Source organism: Lagenorhynchus albirostris, chromosome 11, assembly GCF_949774975.1.
Source record: "Lagenorhynchus albirostris chromosome 11, mLagAlb1.1, whole genome shotgun sequence".
Taxonomy (NCBI): Eukaryota; Metazoa; Chordata; class Mammalia; order Artiodactyla; family Delphinidae; genus Lagenorhynchus; species Lagenorhynchus albirostris.
Window position 1 is genome coordinate 61,794,956 of NC_083105.1, and position 20,901 is coordinate 61,815,856.

The window sequence follows — 20,901 nt, forward strand, 5'->3', positions numbered from 1 at the left end:
AGGAGAGGAAAGCTGGCAGATGTTAACACTAGAGTAAAAAGTTAAAAGGTCTAAGAAAATACAGTTCTGTCAAGAAAATGGAAATATTGGATCTATTGAAGAGTGAAATGGGGCTTCCCTGGTGGCGCAGTGGTTGAGAGTCCGCCTGCCGATGCAGGGGACGTGGGTTCGTGCCGCGGTCTGGGAAGATCCCACATGCCGCGGAGCGGCTGGGCCCGTGAGCCGTGGCCGCGGGGCCTGCGCGTCCGGAGCCTGTGCTCCGCAACGGGAGAGGCCACAGCAGTGAGAGGCCCGCGTACCCGAAAAAAAAAAAAAAAAAGATTGAAATGTCACATATGCCTGTGGCAGAGCTTTGTGATGTGGATGATCCTACCATAGGTACCAGGTAAAAATAAGAAAAATCAATTTGTGAAACTGTTTCAGCAAGTATTCCAGCTGAATATATATATATATATATATATATATATATATATATATATATACCGAATTATGCGTATCAGGTGAGATAAATTAGTAAGAGTCTGAAAGAGTCATTTAAATTTTTCAGTTATACTTTGAGAGGAAAATTTTATACTAAAGTGGTGTATTAATGAAATTGATACAAACTACAATAACAGATATACACTGTAATCTCACTGACTAAACACAATAGAATTTCATTTCTCATATGCAGCCTGATGGGTGATGGGTGGCAGGGGGGAAGGGGAGTAAAGTAGCTTTGCTGTACACAGTCATTCAGGAACTTCCTGGATGTCAATACCCACAGGAAGTTTTATGGTTACATCACTTCTGCCCACATTCCATTGGCCAGAATTTAATCACATGGTCCCACATGCAAGGAATGCTGGAAACAAAGTCCTTTGCTAGAAGCCACTTCTCAGCAATAACTCTATATCCTGCAAGGGGAGCATGAGACTTCATTAAACAGACTTCATTAAACACCTCACTGCCACCGTGGTCTTCATTATTTTATCGTTTTTGAAGATTTCAGAATATACATTTTTGATGGTCAATGTTCCATTTTCTTCAACTATAGCATTGTTATAGTATGGTGTCTGAACTATGAACTTCATGTTGATAAGAACTGAGTCTATTATTTTAACAGGTAAAAATACACAGAAGAAGTTTTAACCCCCCCCCATTTTACACAAAAGTCGGCATAGTGTACAAAATGTTCCGCCCCTTGCTTTTATACTTAACAGTATATCTTGGAACACTTCCAATGTATTTACATAAAGAGTCTCCTCATTTTTTGTTATCACTACATAGTATTCTGCTATAAAGATGTTTTGTCATGTCTTTAACCAAGGACAGGTCTTATATCCCCAGTGTCTAATAAAGCACCTGATACATAGGGAGACCACTTTATAAAGGTTTGAGAAATGAATAACTCTGCCCTCAAGAAGATGGTACTTAAATAAAACATATAAACCTAGGCATGAAGAAGGCCAAGAACATGATATATAACAGTATATATGATACAGTACTGTTAAACAAACAGATGTAATTTATTTTAAAAGGTAATTATTCAAGCAGTTAAGTAGAACGTGATGTCGAAGAGCCCACGTTCTGGAGTCAGACCACCCGAGTTGCAATCTGAGCTCTACCATTCACTAGGTGTACGACCTTGGGAAAACGATTTACTCTCACTGTGCCTCCGTTTCCTCATCTCTAAATTGGACCAACTAAAGGGGATAATGCATATAGAAATTTTGTACAGCTCCCGGCACATCCCCAGCACTGAGTACTCAGGTTAGATATCATCGTGAGATGGGGCTAACAAAGGCAGCCTTATATAGGTGTGTTCTGACGGGGAGAGGGGAGGGTGATACAGATAATAGGAAGGTCTCAACAAGAAGGAGTGTCGGGAACAAAGGTGTAGAGGTGGGATCCCTAAGGAGTCTGTGGGAAATGTCAGCAGATTTGTATCTGGGGCACAGACGACCTAAGGAGTAATGAAAAAATGAGATTGGTAAGATGTAGACTTTGAGAGCAAATTGAAGTTTGTGATTAATACCACTATAAGTCAGAGAGATGACATAGCAAGGATCTCTGTTTCAGGAAGATAATTTTAACAAGCAGTGTTCAGGATAGATCAGACGAGAGAAAGACCAGAGAAAGAGGAAAAAATTAATATTGTGCGGTGATGATTTTGTAATGTATAGAAATACGGAATCACTATGTTGTGTACCTGGAACTAACGTAGTGTTATAGATCAATTATCCTTCAACTTAAAAAAATCAGTATACCTCCTGACTAGCCAAGTGCATTAACTGAAAAAAAATTAATATTGTTCTCCTATTTTGTGTTGATTTTGACACTTCACAAACTTGATCTCATTCTGTCCTCACTCAACTCTATGATGGTGGTATTATTAGCCCTGCTGTAGAAATAATCAGGCTTGAAGAGGTTGGATATATTGCCCATGGTTGGAGAACGAGGAACCAGTAAAGTTAAATAAAAATCTGAAAAAAAATAAAAATAAAAAAAAATAAATAAATAAAAATCTGACTTTGTCTGACTCCAAAGCAGAGATGTGCCGAAGCTGACACATACAGCCTTGTAAGAGCTGATAGTCAAAGCTTCAGGAATTTTATGAGCATTTGTTAAGCACAGCCATTATTAAAAATTAAGTGATGTAGGGCTTCCCTGGTGGCGCAGTGGTTGAGAGTCCGCCTGCCAATGCAGGGGACACGGGTTCGTGCCCCGGTGCGGGAAGATCCCACATGCCGCGGAGCGGCTGGGCCCGTGAGCCATGGCCGCTGAGCCTGTGCGTCCGGAGCCTGTGCTCCGCAACGGGAGAGGCCACAACAGTGAGAGGCCCGCGTACCGCAAAAAAAAAAAAAAAAAATTAAGTGATTCAAACTTACAATAAATAAATTATGTTTAAAACAAGAGAATAAATATTCAAAATTAATTACTTCCTAGTTATAATCATTACTTTTGATTAGTGTCTACACGCTTAAGATTCTTTACATCTCTTAGAGCTATAGGGTGGAAATACTAAATAATATTGTGTTACTTCACATCTCTTCCTAACTCCATATTCAGTAAGATCACTTTGATAACTTGAAATTGACCACGCTGGGAATATTTACAACATAGCAATTGGCACATATTACAATTCAGGGCTTCATTTATCATTTTGCTGATTGTCTAGCCTTAAGATGGTGGGAAAATGTTCGAAATGTAGACTAAGCTTGAAAGTGTGTTGTGTCTATAGCTGTTACATTCTTCATAACACAAGAACACTGAGGGAAGATTCTTTCAGTATTAGAAGACTGTTATCTGATTCAGCAAGGAAATCACTCATGTCATTGACAAACCAGTGAAGTTCCAACATAAGTCTTTGCTGTTCGCTTTGCTCTTATTCATTAATGTAAACAAAAGTACCAACCAACGTTCATGTCAAAACTGTACTCGTTTGTCAACTGCAACCGTAGGTTGGCTATGGATACAGAGTTAGGGAAAAATCAACAAAAGTGTTCTGTGGGAATCAGTTGGCTATATGGTAATTTACAACAAAGAGTAATATATTTAATAATATTTTTAAACTGTGTGCTACATATCCTTTATATAAGTAAAATTTATAATAAACCTATATATGCACATTTTTCTAGAAAACCAGTTGCTAAACATTTATCAGCACTCCAGTGCTCTAAGTTATCATATCACCTTGCCTCCCAAGGAGAGAGGGAGATCAGCCATGCTTTTCTACATCAAGTTAATGAATACCAGCCTCCACCAAACATAGTACATTTATTTTAGGCAAACTATGTTATTTTCTTTTAACCTTTTCCCTGATTTTCTTCTAGGTCCTTGAAATACATCACTTCTTATTTTCAGCCCACATTATGCAAGTATGTAAGACTTCCTCTAATTCTGTAAATAGTAATTTTCTGACTCTGCCTTTTCCTTCAACACACTGATTCATCAGTTCTAAGATGCACATTTTTTTTTCACATTTTAACATCTCTGAAATCGAGAATCCTCTTATAGTCACTGTTGGCCAGGCAGCAGCTGTGTCACTGCTTCACATGTGTGAACTTGGCCATAGCTATTCTATTGGCATCACTGCAGATGAGCTTAGCTGATGTTTAAAATGTCTTTTAAAAGACTGCTCATTGAAATGAAAGGTTATTGTAGTCACAGAATGGCAGAGAAACACAGCAATAGGGGCACATTGGTAGTAATAAAGCAAACATTTCACTTTGGAGGAATGGCCAAAATTCTAATTCTCCTGTAAAGACCAACCAAGAGCTTTACAGGGCCGAAGAAAGGAAGAGGGCCACAACAAGATGAAGTTGTGTTCCATTTTGTACCTGACATACATATATGCAAAAGCAATGTCAATCATAATACCACCAAGCAAATAAGGCAAATAAAGGGAGGAAAAATAACCAAATCTTTTGGAATAAATCAAAGAAATCTCAAAGCAATAAGAAGCTGATATGACCAATTCATGTGTCACGCAGAACTATTGTTAAGGTATGGTTTCACATTTAATTAGCAGCATTTTCCCCTATAAATGATTTATTAAAATAATGGTCAATGGTATTTGAGATTTGCTGAAATCTGACTACTAGTTTTATCTTCCTCTTCCATCTACCAATTTGTATCAAATATCAAACATTGCTTTGCATGTATATCAAATATCTTATGTTTTGGTGTTTCACTGGAGAAATGTAACAGCTATTGATACTTTGAAACCAAAAGAATACCACCTCCACATAGGCTCTGTCCTAACTCTGTCATGCCTCTCTTTCAGTCTTCCTTCCTTTAGAATATAACATAGCAACCAACCTCTTCTCTTTTTTTTTATAAATTTATTTATTTATTTATTTTTATTTTTAGCTGCGTTGGGTCTTCGTTGCTGCGCTCGGGCTTTCTCTAGCTGTGGCGAGCGGGGGGGCTACTCTTCGCTGCAGTGCGTGGGCTTCTCATTGCGGTGGCTTCTCTTGTTGTGGAGCACAGGCTCTAGGCGTGCGGGCTTCAGTAGCTGTGGCTTGCGGGCTCTAGAGCGCAGGCTCAGTAGTTGTGGTGCACGGGCTCCGCAGCATGTGGGATCTTCCCGGACCAGGGCTCGAACCTGTGTTCCCTGCATTGGAAGGCAGATTCTTAACCACTGTGCCACCAGGGAAGTCCCCCAACTTCTTTTTTAAAATAACTTTTAGATTGATATATAATACACATACAAAAAATGCAAACATTATGAATGTACAGTTCAAAGAATTACTACAAGGTGACCACCACGCAAGTTAAGACATAGAACATTAATAGTACCTCAGAAACTCTCTGCGGGTCCCCCCCAGTTACTAACTCTACTCTCCTCCCCAAAGATAACCTTCTAACACCATAGATCCATTTTGCCCATTTTTAAATGTTATATACATAGAATGAGATCGTTTATATTATTTTACTTTTGATTTCTTTCACTCAATAACATGTTTCTGAGATTCATCAAAGTTATTGTATATAGTTTAGCTCACTTGTTTTCATGGCTGTATGCTATTTTCTTGCATGAATATACCATGATTCCTTTATCTATTCTACTGCTGATAGACATTTTGATTGTTTTCACTTTAGGGCTATTTTGGGGGGCAGTTACCTTTATTAAGATTGAAATATATCTGACATATAACATTGCACAAATTCAAGGTGTACATCGTGTTAATTTGATACATTTATATACTGTAATATGATTGCCACTGTAGGATAATTAGCATCTCTATCCCATATATGATGATCCTTAAGACTCATAAAGTTCTGGTCTCTTAGCAAGTTTGATGATTACAATACAATATTGTTGTCTATTGGGCTGAGTAGTGCTGCTATAAACATTCTCAAATCTCTCTTTTCACGCACGTATGAATGCATTTCTGTTAGATATACATCTAGGAGTGGACTTAATGGATCAGAGGGAATATGTCTGTTCAATTTTAGTAGATAACTCCCAAATGCCTTTGACTTATGACAAAGTTATCACTGTAGCACAATAAGAAAAAGGATGATTTTTAAAACAGTTGAATTTGTCCTTACCTCATACCATACACAAAACCCAATTCCATGTGAATTTCAAATCTAAATGTGAATAAAAGAATGCTAAAGCGTCTATCAGATAATTTCTGAGTATAGAAAATATTTGAAAAAACACTTCACCTTTTAAAGGTGCGTGAATAATGCCTTTGGCCGTGTGACCATCAATGTAACAAACACCTTTAGCCTGATTCTCACCTTGAGTAAACTTCAGGATTAAAAAGGAAGAGTCAATGCTTTTCAAAAATACCTATAACCCTACCCTTAAGAGACTTTGGGATATTTTAATTGCTCTCTCCTCTTCCTCAATGTGAAAACATTTACCTTGCCTTACACTTTCTCCCTCCCCTACATTCTTTGAATTGGATTCCTTTTCCCACCATGTCCTAGCACCAGCAGATACTAGATGCTTCAAGGGAGACCCCAGATGGCACTCCCATCACCACGGCCACCCCATCAGGGGAAGAGGTTTATTCCTTGTTCTTGTCATAGTTGGGTAGCATCCAGGGCTGGTACAGTGGCTCATAGAAGGGCAACCAGAAACCCAGGAGCTTCCTTCTATCTTGTTGCTCTGCCATCTCTATGATGCTTCCTGGTCCTTGTGTTCCAAGGTGGGGTACCACAACATCTACTTTGTGAGCAGTAGAATGGGGGAGGGCAAAGGGAAAGGCCTCCCCTCTCTTTAAGGGTACAATGTGGAAATCACACAAGTTACTTTTTCTCATAACAGCCTATAAGCCAGAACTTAGTCATACGGCCACACCGGACTGCAAGAAAGAATAAAAAGTTATCTTATTTCTGGAACACCATAAGCCCAGGCTTAGAAGAAGGGGAGATCCCTGCCACCCCATCTTTGGAGGCTCATCTGAAATGTGAACACTTTTACTAGGCCCCCCTGATGTCCAGTAACCAGAAGCACTGAGTCCCAGCCAGCTCTGTCTCTCAGGAACGATGGTCCTCTGGGCATACTCAGAATCCTTTGCACCTCTTGGATTCTCCCATCACCTCTGTCCACATTTCTTATCCCCCTACCAAATGGGAAGCTCCTTGAGGGCAGGATCCATGTCAGATTCAATTTGCATTTTCCATGCCAAGAACCAATTCTTATGTTGAAACTGGTTCAAGTACTTATCCTGCCTTTCTAAGGGAACTATAAATAGGGATAACCAAACAGGTAAGGAGAAGCTTCTCTTTGTAGAAATATTCCAGCTAATATATAAAGAAGAAATGATAAAATTAAAATATCACCACTTTGTATCCCCTAAAGAACTAATAATGGATTGAACATGACTAGTGACATCTCAAAAGAAGAGACAACCGTACATATTTTTAAAACCTCTACAGTTACTAGTTTATTAGCATCATCCAGGACTCAGATGTTCAGTATTCCTCCTGAAATTACATAAACAAATGCAAATGGAAAGAATCCAAGTCCACATTATATAACAAAACTTCACTCCATCACAAAAGCATGTAAAATTACAAGAACGCTATTTTAAAACACGGGCACTTTAAGAGAATGATAATCTCAAAAACCACAAAATTGCCAAAGTGTTCCCTAAACTGCTAAGCAGACAAACCTATGACTCTAATGAATGAGGCTGAGTTTTGTAAAGAAAATTCAACTTCAAATAAATCAGATAATTCATACTGAGATCACAAAAGCTTAAGTGTCTTCTTCCCTCATGTCTATTTGATTTATAAAGGGGCAGACCATAATATAGGAAAATATACCTGATTTAAAATGCGGTATACAATTTTAAAAGTTGGCCCAATTAATTAAAAGTACCTTTAGTGGAAGGTCTCAAGTTTCCTAAACAATCCATATTTAGATAAATAGGAGAAGACATTTATAGCCAGCACTTTTTTTCCAGAGCCTTTGCTGGGACTAATGTCAACAAAAAAATTTAATATGTTAGTCTTGTGTTTTAAGCTCACGCTTTTGGGGATACATTCTCAGGTCTCTAACGTGGGAACTGCAAATATAGCTGCCATTCCATGGTAATGGGAGTTAAAGAATGTAGAGTCCTCATGTAGAGATTAGAACATACTTTTCTATTAGTCCTTCAAGGACAGACTTTCAAACGTTTGATTCTAATAATCCAGTCCTGTGAGTAGATTGGTTACTCTTCACTTTGTAAATGTAACTGGGCTATGTGACATCTGATATCAACCGATCAAGATCTGCGTTTCAGTTATGGATGAAAACTGTCTCAGTTCAACTTTTATTACCCTCATCGCGAGTATGCAGGGTGTCTAGACAAAAGCTTTTTATCAGCCAACTGTATGAAAGATGAACATTGTAATGATTAGTCTGATCCAAAATGGCAAAAGCAAAAGACTACCTTTTCAGACCTTTTCCATAGGTCTGAAAGTTTTCAGACCTATGGAAAGGCCAACAATACTAATAAAAAAAAATTGTATTTACTTAGAAGCATTCAGAATGTCAACAAAACAGCTGCAATTTCTTTTCTTTTTTTTTTTGCAATTATGGAATGGTATTCAGTTAACAGAACAATAATTATTTCGTATAAGCTGCATCAGAGACAACTGAAGATGAAAAAACTACCATCCCCATATAGAACTAATTTGCGCTGTGCGCCAACAAGAACCTGCTTTAAATTTCCATGCCAATTTACAACCCCCATACCGTACCAGGCAAGGTTAGTGACTATTGAAAATACCACCAGGACAGGGCTACCTAAAGACACATTCTGTAATGTGTTAACTATACAAAAAGAGACACTGTACAGTTTAAAAACAAATCTTACACAGCCTTACATTTCAATATTTTTCTTTAAAAGGAGTGAGTTGTGTACAGGGGGGTTAAATGCTTTATAGACAAGAAAAAAAAACTGCGCTAGAACCGGTTTATTCATCAACATCATCTTCCTCCTCATCACCATCCTCTTCATCTTCCTCCTCTTCCTCCTCTTCCTTGTTCTCTTGCTGTTTTCAGCCTTGACGACTCCCTTTTTTGCTGCATCAGGCTTCCCTTTAGCTCGGTATGCAGCAATATCCTTTCTGTACTCTTCCTTCAGCTTAGCAACCTTCCACTGACAAGGCTGCTTGTCACCTGCAGCAGTGTATTCCACATCTCTCCCAGTTCCTTTGCAGCATCACCAATGGATAGGTCAGGATGTTCTCCTTTGATTTTTGGACGATACTCAGAACAAAACCAGACAAAGGCCGAAGGAGGCCTCTTAGGTGCATTGGGACCCTTGGACTTTTTTGTTTCCCCTTTAGGAGGGATATACGTTTTCATTTCTCTTTCATAACGGGCGTTGTCAGCCTTTGACATGTCTTTGAATTTTCCTTTCTCTTTAGCGCACATGGTCTTCCACCTCTCTGAACACTTCTTAGAAAACACTGAGAAGCTGACTGAAGCATCTGGATGCTTCTTCTTGTGCTCCTCCCGGCAAGTTTGCACAAAGAATGCACAGGATGACATTTTGCTTCTCGGCTTCTTAGCATCTCCTTTCCCCATGTTTAATTATTTTTCCTCAGTGAGGCACAGGGGGGCCCAGTGCCCATCCGGCTCTCCCTTGCCCGGGGAACTGTCTCTATGGAGCTCAACGTACTGCAATGGCTATGACAGCTGGAGCCAGACGCAGCCTCCTGACTCTGTCCACTCTGTCGACAGCCATATATTTGTGTCTGTCTGAAAGAGTCTTGCAAAAGTAAAAGTAAATGTATAGGGACTTCCTGGTGGCGCAGTGGTTAAGAATTCGCTGCCAAAGCAGGAGACACGGGTTTGAGCCCCGGTCCGGGAAGATCCCATGTGCCGCGAAGCAACTAAGCCCATGCGCCACAACTACTGCGCCTGCGCTCTAGAGGCCCTGTGCCACAACTACTGAGCCCACGTGCCGCAACTACTGGAGCCCGTGCTCCGAAACAAGAGAAACCACCGCAGTGAGAAGCCCGCGCACTGCAATGAAGAGAAAGCCCGCACGCAGCAACGAAGACCCAACACAGTCAAAAATAAATAAATAAATAAAATTTTAATAAATAAATAAATGTATAAAATCTGAGGACTTCCCTGGCGGTCCAGTGGTTAAGACTTCACACTTCCACTGCAGGGGGCTCGGGTTCCATCTCTGGTTGGAGAACTAAGATCCTACATGCTGTGTGATGCAGCCGAAAAAATAAAATAAAATCTGAATTTATTTATTATTTCTTTCTTTATTTACTTATGGCTGCATTGGGTCTTTATTGCTGCACACAGGCTTTCTCTAGTTGTGGCGAGCAGGGCTACTCTTCGTTGCAGTGCGTGGGCTTCTCATTGTGGCGGCTTCTCTTGTTCTGGATCACGGGCTCTAGGTGTGTGGGCTTCAGTAGTTGCAGCACACAGCCTCAGTAGTTGTGGCACATGAGCTCAGTAGTTGTGGCTCACAGGTTCTAGAGCACAGGTTCATTAGTTGTGGCACACGGGCTTAGTTGCTCTGCGGCATGTGGGATCTTCCCGGACCAGGGCTTGAACCCGTGTCCCCTGAATTGGCAGGCAGATTCTTAACCACTGCACCACCAGGGAAGTCCCAAAATCTGAATTTCAAAGAAGTACAAAGGATGGAGGAATATTTTAAATAATGTCACGGGTGGGAAACTGTGTAGGACAAATGACCTGGTTTCTCCAATACTTAAGTTGAAAGGAAAAGAGAGAGAGAGAAAAGGGAGAAGCTATAGATTAAAAGAAGCTTGAAAGGTGTACCAATCAATTACAATATATGGACTTTATTTAGATCTTGATTTGAACAAAGTGTAAAAACAACCAAACATGCAAACCTGAAATGAGTGAATGTTTGATATGAAGCAATTACTGTTCATTGTTAAGGTGTGATAATGTTATTATGGTTATGTCCTTATAGTTAAGAGTTCTTATCTTTTGGAGATTCATGTTGACATATCTACAAATGAAAGGACATAAAGCCATGGGGGAGGGTAGTATGTGGTGTATAGATGGAAAAAAAAAATGGAAATGAGTGGATAGTTGTAGTTGGGTGATGGGTCCATGGAGTTTCATTATATATTTTCTCTACTTTTATATTTGTTTGAAATGCTCCATAATATGTTCTTAATATAAAAAATTGCCTCCTCCATGGTGCCTAGACCAGCATTTACATATAGTAGGTACTCAGTGAAAAATATGTATTGAAGGAAGGAATTTCAGACAGTAACAGCCTTAGCAGAAGGGGCCATCTGGGCTCCAACACACACTTTCAGTGCTGGTATTCACTCAACATCTTTCATACAGTGACTGCTCACTGCCTTCTGAGAATTCCCATCAAGCCCCTGTTGTATGACAGGAATAGACAGCTGATCAGGGCCGCATGCACCTGGGGTAGCAACCAAGTCACAGGCAGGTGGGCCAATCAGATTCTCTTTCAATGACTTGAAATAAGATGCTAAGACCTGGTCAGACAAGAAGGAGCCCTACAAGTGAAAGGTTTTGTAGGGTGGGGGGCAAGAGTCTGCACCATACCCTTTTACATGAAAAGAAGTTCAACTTCACTCACTATAAGAGACATACAAATCGAAACTACACTGAGATACCATTCCTTACTCATCATATTGGCAAAAACTCAAAAGCTTAACAACATACGTGGTTGGCAAGGTGGTAATGATACAGACACTCTCATACATTGCTGGTAATAATACAAACTAGTACAGCCCAATGGAGAGGAAGTTGGTAATATGTAACATGTGCCTTTTGGGCCAGCAATCCCATTTCTAAGAATTTAAGTTCAAAAGACACCTCCAACAACACAAAACTACACAGGCACAGGGTTATCTATTATAGCATTATGGGTAACTTGTAACTGCAGAATACTGGAAACCACTTAAATGCCCCAAAGCAGTAAATTGGTTGAATAAACTACAGTACAGTCAAACAATGGAGTACTATGCAGCTGAAAAAACAATGGAGATAATCTCAGTGAACTGAATTGGAGTGAGTTCCAGGATTTATTTTTAAGCGAAAAAAAGCAAAATGCAAAAAAGCATATACAGAATGCTACTTTTGTGTAAGAAAAAAGAGGAAATAAGAAAACAAACACATATCTGCTGATTTTTCCAAAAAGATACAGGCAGAATAAACTAGAAACCAGTGAGACGGTTTATCTACAAGGAGTGGAGGATAGGTCAGGTAGAGGCAGCGATAGGCAGGTAAACCAATTGTCTGGAAAAAATAAAACAAAATCCTGCAAAAGCCTTGGTTTGTAAATTTGCCACTTTCCTTGGTGTAAATACTCCCAACGTGGTCAATTTCAAGCTGCCTGCAGAGATGCACAGAATTGGCTCTTGCAAGCAAGTGCAAGCTGGCTCCAGCAGAACACTGAGTAGAAGGGGTAGAAATAGTAGCACTTCTCTGAATATACGTTTTGTAAAGTTTTTTCATCAGCTTTATTGAAACGAAATTTACATACAATAAAATGAGTCCACTTAAAGTGTACAATTTGATGAGTTTTGATGAATGCATATACCCTTGCAACCACCCCCCTGCTCACATCCAACATACGAAACATTTCTATTGCCCAACATATGGAACATTTCTATTACCCAACACATGGAACATTTCTATTACCCCCAAGGTTTTCTTATGTTGTTCTTTCCCAGTTAAGCTCTGCAACCCAACACCAGCTTCAAGCAACCACTCATCTGCTTTCTATTACCATGCATTCATCTTCTTTAGAATTCCATACAAACGAAATCATATAGTATATATTCTTTTGTGCCTGGCTCCTTTGACTCAACATAATGTTTTTTTGTGTGTTTTTTTGACAGTTTTGCTTTATTTATTTACTTATGGCTGTGTTGGGTCTTCGTTTCCGTGCGAGGGCTTTCTCTAGTTGTGGCAAGCGGGGGCCACTCTTCATCGCGGTGCACGGGCCTCTCACTATCGCGGCCTCTCTTGTTGCAGAGCACAGGCTCCAGACGCGCAGGCTCAGTAATTGTGGCTCACGGGCCCAGTTGCTCCGCGGCATGTGGGATCTTCCCAGACCAGGGCTCGAACCCGTGTCTCCTGCATTGGCAGGCAGATTCTCAACCACTGCGCCACCAGGGAAGCCCAACAACATTTTTGAGATTGGTCTGTGTTGTCTCGTGTATCACAGTTCATTTCTATTTATTGCAGAGCAGTAGTCCATTGTATGGAAATACCACAATTTCTTGATCCAATCATCTGATAATGGACATCTGCCTTGTTTCCAATTATTTTACTATTATGAATAAAGTGGCTATGAACATTCACGTACAAGTCTTTGTGTGGACTTAGACTTTCATTTCTCTTAGGTTAATACGTGGGAGTAAAATTCCTACGTCACATGGTAAATACAAAACTTGCCAATTTTTCCCCAAAGTTGTTCCAGAGCTCAACAGTATGAGCTTTTTAGTCATCCACATCTTTTTCAATGATTTTATTGTCATTCTTTTAATTTTAGCCATTCTAGTGAGTGTAATCGTATATCATTGTGGTTTTAATATAAATTTCCTGATGATTAATGCTCTCGAGCAACGTTTTTATGTGCTTATTGGCCAATAGTATATCTTATTTGTGAACCAAGGCTTTGTAGAGAAATTGCTGATTCCAGAGCCAAAGCATCACAGCTACAGCAGATATCCTGACATATTTACAAGCCTTGCTACTTGCGATGAAGTCTTCTGGATTTGAACCACTCTGAACTGACCTCCTTGAGGGCAGAAACTGTGTTGTTTTTCATTGCCTCCCCATCCGCAGGCTGTGGCACTTAATAGATGCTCAGAATTCTTTGTTGAAATGAATTGATTTCTATAGTTCTGTTAAGGTCTTGCTACCTGGAAATCCAAAGACCCAAAAAAAGATATTGAAAAAAGAAAGAAAGAAAGAAAAAAAAAAAAGAACTTCTTGGCAATGGAAGTTAGTATTTTGTTCCTCTCTTGACTCCACAGAGAGTCTACCACTTGGCCTCTTCCATATGCTATTGTGTTTTCCTTTGGCTTGTAACTTCCTCCCAGTATCAGGCAATAAGATACCAGCCGCTGAATAACACCCTATTCCTGATGTCAGTTTCAGACATTCTGTTTTTCTATGACAACTGTCACTTAAAATAGGGGTCTAGTTTCCTGGCTTGAGCAGCTCATTCCCATGCTGGGCATGTGTTCTTAGTGATGCAGCTGATTGGCAAAACAAGATAGCTGGACTCTCTCCCCACAGGGCAGGAGGCCCTAAGCTGAGGACACCTAAGGGGAGAAGGTCGGTAGATAAATATTTCACTATTGCAAGGGGAAAAACCCTTGTGGGTGAGTGTAGAGTAAAAGCACTCAGTGAATGATTTCTGCTGTAAAAATATCAGTTTTCTACTGCTGCATAATAAACCCCTCAAAATTTAGTAGCTTAAAACATGAACAATTTATTCTTTTACCATTCTGTGGGTTGAAAGTGCAATTCTTATGTTCGTCTCTCCTGGCCCCATTCATGCAGCTGCATCCTGGGCTTGATGCAACGGAATGGCCTCACTTGTGTGTCTGGGGCCTCGGGTGCGATGGCTGGAATGTTTGAAAGAAATGGGCCTCTCTTTCCACCGGCTCTCATATCCTGGACTTCTTCTCAGCATGGTGGTCTCAGGCCAGAATCCCAAGAGGACCAAAGTGGGAGCTGCTAGGTCTCTTGAGACATCACCTCTGCTATGTTCTGGCCAAAGCAAATCAAAAGGCCAGCCCAGATTCAAGGGGTGGAGAAATAGGCTCCAACTCCTGGTGGAAAGAGTAGCAAAGAATTTGTGGCCATTTTAATCCACCACATGATGTGAAGACAGTAGCATCCCCCAAAGGCTATGATACCAACTATATAAGAGAGTGTCAGCACAGAGCTAAAGAGTGGATAAGGAACACAAGCGAATTCAAAGTTGTTTTTGTCTTTCTGGCTGTGGGGTACCTGGGTGATTTTGTTTTATTTCTAGAAAGAGAAGGTCAAGAGAAGAATCCTGAGGGTGGTGGAGAGAGTTCAGATCACCGAGACACACTAGAAGGAGCTAGAGCTGTTTGTCCTGGTGATGAGAAGGCTCAGAGGGGATGGGAACTGATTTCAAATGTCTAGAAAATGAGTACGTGTTAGGAGGCTTGTTTGTGTGCTACCACAGAGCAGAACTAGAACCAGAGCTAGAACTATAAGCAGAGTTTTCTTAATTTAAGAGAGAACTAGCAATCAGAGACATACATAAACAAGATGAACTACCACAAGAGATAATGAACTACTCTCCACTGGGGTGCACAAGCGGATGTTGATGTGACCACTGTCCTAGAAGGTAGGAGCTATTCATGCATCTGGTGGGACCTCTGGGATTTCTCCCAACTCTGAGATTTGATGATGCCACCCCCTTCTATTGATACCTTGGGCCTCTGTGATATGGGGATTACCCAACTGCCCGTGCATTGGGCACTTTCCAGAGCCTCCATGCCACCAGTCACTCCCTGGGCTCTGCAAAATCCCCAAGTGCTAGCTGGATGGCACAACCCTGCACCCATCCTTAATGAAAGCCTCTGACAGTTTTGCTCCTTCACTCTGCTACTGTTCTGCAATTTCCTTCTGATGTTTTCCAGGAGGCAGAAGCGATTTGCTTTACCTTGTCTGGGGTGGATGTGTTTCTTGCAGCCCAGAGGCAACAGCCAACATTGACTCTTTTGCACTGGTTTATGGTGGGATCATCAGTAACTCTGCAAGGCGGCATCCACCCCATTTTACCTGATACCTGGCTCACGGTTATGACCAGAAGGGTCAGTGGCACCTCCACTTTGAGCTCAGTTTCCTTAAGACTGCCCAAGGTGTTAACCTAAAGACGCATCTCGTCACTGAAGCCCAGGACAAGGACGTGCTTCCTCCGATTCAGGGAACGCACTCCCACCACCCAAAAAACATGTGGGTGTTTTCTGTGAGCCAGTGCTTACATGTATGATCCCAGTCCCAGTAACGCAATTCTATGGGGTGGCTACAGAGGACACGATGGAGGCAAAAGAAGTTAGGTAACGAGCTCAGGGTCACACAGTTGCCAAGTGGCAGAAATGAATCCCAGACAGTCTGACTCCAGAGCCTGTAAACTTAGCCATGGCACTAGAGGGGCTCCCATTTATTGAGTGCATTACATATTGTGGCAATGTCTTAAGCACTTCACATCCACTCTCTAATTTAATCCTCAGAACAAAAATTTTGTGAGATTTGTGTTATTATCTCCACTGTTCCAGATGAGGAAACTGAGGCTCAAGGAAGTTGAGAAACTTGCCCAGGGACACAGTTGTGAGGAGCAGTGATGGGTGAAACGTGGCCCCCAGACTGTTTGACATTCCTCCCACAGAGAGCGAGATCTCTCTCCCTTCTCTTAGATCTGGGCTGGCCTCAGATTGCTTTGACAGCAGAAAGGGGGCTTTGTGAACTCTAGACCCAGCCTTTAAGAGGACTGGCAGCTTGCTCTCTCGGAGCGCTAGCTGGCATGTAAAACATCTGACACCCCTGCTGGAGAGACCCCGTGGAGAGGCCCTGAGACCACACGGAAAGAGACAGGGGCCCAGCTGAGCCAAGCCCTCCAGCTAACACCACGATGCACCAGATATGTGAATGAAACGATCTTGGACACTTCTGACCTTCAGCCAGTCTTCAGTTGCCAGCTGAAGACCACCAAATGACCCCAGTTATGCCATGTGGGCCAAAGAACTGTCCTGCCAAGCCCCGTCTGGATTCCTGACCCACAAAATCACGTGACATAAAATAGCTGCCACTACGTTTCCAGGTAGTTTGTTACAGAGCAAACTGGCATAATAGCAAGATTTGGAGATGAACCCAGGATATCTGGCTCCAAAGCTCATGCAATTCAGCCCCAGGCTACTCAGATGACGTTAGCAGCCATCATCAGGCGAAAACCAACCCCGCAAGCGTTCTGCATGCTTTCGCAGAACACCTGCATTGGTTCTATATTGCTAGACAGTTCAGAGACTCTGTCTACTGCCCCTCCCTCGGTTCCAGGCACGCCTTCCTGCATGAGATGATATAGGAAGAACCCAGAAGGGCTTCAGTGTTGCAGAATGGACACACGACACGAGAGAAAGTCCGCTGTCAGAGTGGGAGAGAGTCCATCACAACTGCCCAGGAGGAAAGGGAGCCAAGTTGTCCTAATGATAGGGTTCTTAAGCTGGGGTCCAACAAATACCACCCCACCCCTAAAAGAACAGGGCCAAGTAGAAAAGTACAAACTATATAGCAGGCCCTGAACAGCCCTGGAGACCCAGAGATGACAAGGTAGGGGAAAGAACTGGGGACAGGCAGCCTTGTGTTCAATCCCGGTTCTGCTGATTTCCTGTTGTGCAACCTTGGGAAAGTCACTTAACTTTTCTGACCACCATCTCCCTTTTAACAGTGAGAGATAAAATATTTCGCCTTCAGTGTTGCTCTGAAGAATAATATAATCTGTGTGACATACTGTTTGGCATGTCGTAAGAACTCATTAATGGTTAGTTTCCCTTGATCCTTACCCAGGGATTCAGAATATCACTTCGCTCTTTTTATCTCTCCAGTATTTCATGGTTTCTGATCATGAGGATTTGTTACCATTAAAAGGGATCAGGGAAGAGGGGGAGAGAGAGGAGAGAAAAGTGAAATCGGAACCGTATCTCCTTTTTTGCAACTAACCAAAGCAACTTACTACCCGCTGCCAGTGAGGAGCTGGGCCTCAGACCTTTTGTTGGGGGGGCAGGTGGGCTGTGGCCAGGCGGCTCACGTATCTCCTCTCTCCCTGAGCACATTTGCCTGAGCCCTGATTTTAGCAGGCTGCTCAGCCATGCCGTTTCAGTGTGAGGTCCGCTGCCTGGTTGTTGTCTGTTGGTCCTGCCGGTGTGGTGTGATGAAGACTCTGCCGGGGGTAGAGAACAGGTTGGGGGACGCCATCAGTTCAGCTGCTGGAAAACCATTTCCCGACACGGGGTCTGGGCTCTTGCTGCTGCAGTTAATGGGAAACGACAGCTGTGGATCTCACCATCTGTCAGTCAGCAGGAGGGAGGACAGGGACCCAGGGAGCTTGTTCAAGCTCCGTCTTCGTAAGGGCAAGAACTGGGGAGTGGCTTGCATCACCTCCACTTAGAAATCATCGGCCAGAACTCAGTCAAGAGACACACCTGGCTGCCAAAAGGCTAGGAAAACCAGGCTCACCTGGTACCTTTGTAATTTTGGAAGAAGGGGAGAATAGATACTGGGGAACGGCAAGAGTCTCCACCCACTCCCCCCTTCCAGTTCATGTCTAATACAACAGTATAAATATGCAAATTTTTGCAAGGAAAAAAACAACAACAAAGTGATACACTCAGAGCAGCAGGACTTTAAAAATATAGAGATCAGCAACTTGTGGTGCCAGAAAGCAAGGAAGCACTCAAAACACAAAAGGATGTCAGACACAGGAACCCGCTTGAAAGAGCACCCAACGGCTAAAGCTGGGACAATCTGAGCGACAAAATAAATAGCGTGGTACTGGATTACAGCCCAAAGTATAGAGTACGCATGACATCTTGGTATAAATTAATGATTCAGTATACGGATAGGGGACAAAAGACAAATCTTCCTTACAGAAGAATTGCAAATAATACAAGTAGACACTCCACCCTTAGTAGGTGGAGCTTAATTCTCGCTTCCTGTGGGCTGAACTTAATGAACACAGAATGGAAAGGGGAAAAGAGTCACTTTACAGTGGAGAAGCCTGGCAAGCACTACCTTAACCAAGTGATCAAGGTGAACATCACCAGTGATGTCAGGTCAATAGCTTCTACCCCCCAACAGGATGTGATAGGAGGTCCTCCACCTCTTCAGGGTTCTTCCTAAAAACTCATAACTCCACTCTAATCATGAGAGAAACACAAGATAAAAACCCACCTCTGGAGGGTTCGTAGGTTGAGGGACATTCTACAAAATATCTTATACCAATACTCCTCAAAATCGTCAAGATCGTGATAAACAAGGAAAGACAGAAACTATCAGAGACCAGAGACGGCTAAGGAGACACAGTGACTACGTGAAAGGCAGTGTCCTGGGTTGGATCCTGGAAATAAAAACTGTAAAAATGACTGAAATCCAAATAGAGTCTAGAGCTTAGTTAAGAATAATATACCAACGTTGTTTTCTTAGTTTTAACAAAGCACTATGGTAATATAAGATGCTAACAGGGGAAACCGGGTGGGCGTATGTGGGAACTCTCTGTATTTTGTCTTCACGACTTTTCTATAAAATCTAAAATTATTTAAAGATAAAAAGTCTATTACTATATATGTATATTACTATTTGCATATATATGGGTATTGTATATGTTACTACAATACGTGAATACGTGTGTGTGTGTGTGTGTGTGTGTGTGTGTGTGTAAAGATGATCCAGGTCCAGATTGAGTACCTTCACATCAGTGGCTTTCAGACTTTTCCAACTGGGACATCTAGTGTAAGAAATTCTGTTTGGGGCTTCCCTGGTGGCGCAGTGGTTGAGAATACGCCTGCCGATGCAGGGGACACGGCTTCGAGCCCTGGTCCAGGAAGATCCCACATGCCGTGGAGCAACACAGTCCATGAGCCACAACTACTGAGCCTGCGCCCTAGAGCCCGCGAGCCACAACTACTGAAGCCCGTGCGCCTAGAGCCCGTGCTCCACAGCAAGAGGCCACCGCAATGAGAAGCCCACGCACCACAATGAAGAGTAGCCCCGACTCGCTGCAACTAGAGAAAAGCCCACGCGCAGCAACAAAGACCCAACACAGCCAAAAATAAATAAAATAAATCTATGAAAAAGAAATTCTGTTTATGTTGTGTACACATATATATTACTGTACCACCCGCAGTGCATTCTGATGTTTTCTATTCCATTTTGATTTTTCACATGCTGCTCTCACCCTACTAGTGAGCCTCTCCCTGGGGCTCTGCCCACGTGACCAGCTCCCCAACCTCATCTCCCAGCCAGCCCAGCACATTGCCAAAGTGCCATCGCTCATACCTGGAACACCCATTATACAGATACTGAAATAGCTCAGACCTTCGCTTTGAACGAGTCTCTGCCCAAACACCACCTCAGCCCCAGAAAGTCATTTCCTGACTATCCTGTCTAAAGTCACACTTCCTCCGTAATCCTGTCACTCTCTGTCCTGTTACCCTGCCTTCTATGTCTTTGTAGCGCTGATCACAACCTGATATTATGTCCCATGTATTTGCTATCTATTTGCGTGTTGTGTCTCTCCCTGACAGCCCCATGAAACGTGGACTTGATCTCTTTTGCTCACGCCTGTGTCCTCCTTCCTGGTACACAGCAGCCACTAAGTAAATATCACTTTGTTGACTTCACTAGACTTCTAAATGCAAGGAGAGAAAGCACGGCTCGACTAAACCTTGGATTTTCTTCCTGTCCCCCCTTAGCTATGGACTCCAGCCCTTCTCTGGTCTCTTGAATTGGTGTTGAGTTCTCTGCAGCCCTGCTGTGACCAGGCCTTGCAACCCATGCCTCTCCTTCTGCTGCCAGCATGCACTCAACTTTTATTGACAAGCTGGCCCCTCTCTGTTTCCATCTGCCTATGCCTCCAGGCTTCTTGGCCATCTTTTTTTATTTCCAGCAAGAATAAGAGAGGAAAGAAAGGATGAGGAGAAAGATGATGCATTGGCCTTCTCTATCACTGTTTTTCTTGCAATTAAAAAAAAAATGTCACTCTTGGCCATCAGGCTTCTACAGGGCTCACTCATTCCGTAGCCTCTGACTTTGGCATTCTCTGCGGATGTCCAAATTGTCCCTGCAAAAAATGACTTAGGAGTTCTCTCTAACTACATTCTGTAGCTCAGTGTCTTCTGACTAGATACAAACTGCTTCTACCTCCTAAAGGGCTGTAC

General features: G+C 42.2%; 1 pseudogene; it reads right to left on the reverse strand.

Moving 5' to 3' along the window:
• Positions 1-8,907: 8,907 nt before the first annotated feature.
• On the reverse strand, positions 8,908-9,573 carry LOC132528836 (high mobility group protein B1-like; annotated as a pseudogene).
• Between the last annotated feature and the right edge of the window lie 11,328 nt (positions 9,574-20,901).